Source organism: Hordeum vulgare, chromosome 7H, assembly GCF_904849725.1.
Source record: "Hordeum vulgare subsp. vulgare chromosome 7H, MorexV3_pseudomolecules_assembly, whole genome shotgun sequence".
NCBI lineage: Eukaryota > Viridiplantae > Streptophyta > Magnoliopsida > Poales > Poaceae > Hordeum > Hordeum vulgare.
The window spans coordinates 473,088,126-473,089,190 of NC_058524.1; positions in this window are offsets into that span (position 1 = coordinate 473,088,126).

Sequence of the window (1,065 nt, forward strand, 5' to 3'; positions counted from 1 at the left end):
GCAACCTTCTTTGATGCTGTTCGTGAAGCTGCCATGGAAGCCATACATCAGATCGGAGAAATACTTGAAGCAAGACTCCGTCATACCCAGGAATACCTGAGTGAAGTGCATGCGGAGATGATGGAGATGAAGCTCATGGCCACCATGATGAAGCAAAAGATGGATGATTTCAAGGAGCACATCGGAAAGTTAGAGTGGAACTAAAGTACCTCCAAGAGAGGCAGATGAATAAAGTTGGCAGAAATGCTCGACCATACCAAACAATGTGGATGGCAGCATTCGTAATAGAGTACTTTTGAATTGGAGTTTTTGATAATAAATTAAGGATGTAATAAAGGATTGATTATGAAATGCATATGGTTTATGGGAGAAGCTATGATGGATCAGCAAACGTTTTCTTAGGAGCATACGTAAACCTGAGAGTTGTGAAGATACGATAGATGTTTCGTTCAGCTTGCAGAACCAATGGATTATCCGAACTTCGTTCGTGGACAAGAGAAATTCTGCAACGCTTGTGAGGATGCCCAAGTGTTAGAATGCGAGATTCGCTAAACCTTATACAGAGAAATGATTTGGGTGCGGAATGGATTGATCACCATGACGACTTACTCTTATCATTTATCTTGCTATTCGGAATGGTAAATCTGAGAGACTTACCCATAGTGAGAGACGACGTTCTTTGAAGCTTTTGTTTAAACCTTAGAGTGGTATAAGAAAAGCCCATGTACATGGCCCTTGTTGTCAGCGTAGGAAATTTTACGGTGAGGATGAAACCAAGACCCCTCTCTCTGCAGGATAACCACAAATGGTAGACCACCATGAGAATCATCGATAGGTTATTTAGAATGGTCATGAGACTTGTCAGTTAAGAAGACCCAGTAAAGGAAGAATCTTATATCAACGGGAGAGCATCACCAAAGGATTTAATTTGAAGACTGTGCGATGTCAGTTGCCCAAAACCCCAGAGGATCGTTAAAGCATTTTGAGGGACCAGTATCTCTCATTTTTAAGTGTGGCAGCATCCCACCTTGCCGGAGATTGGATTGTTAGAAGACCCCCAAACCC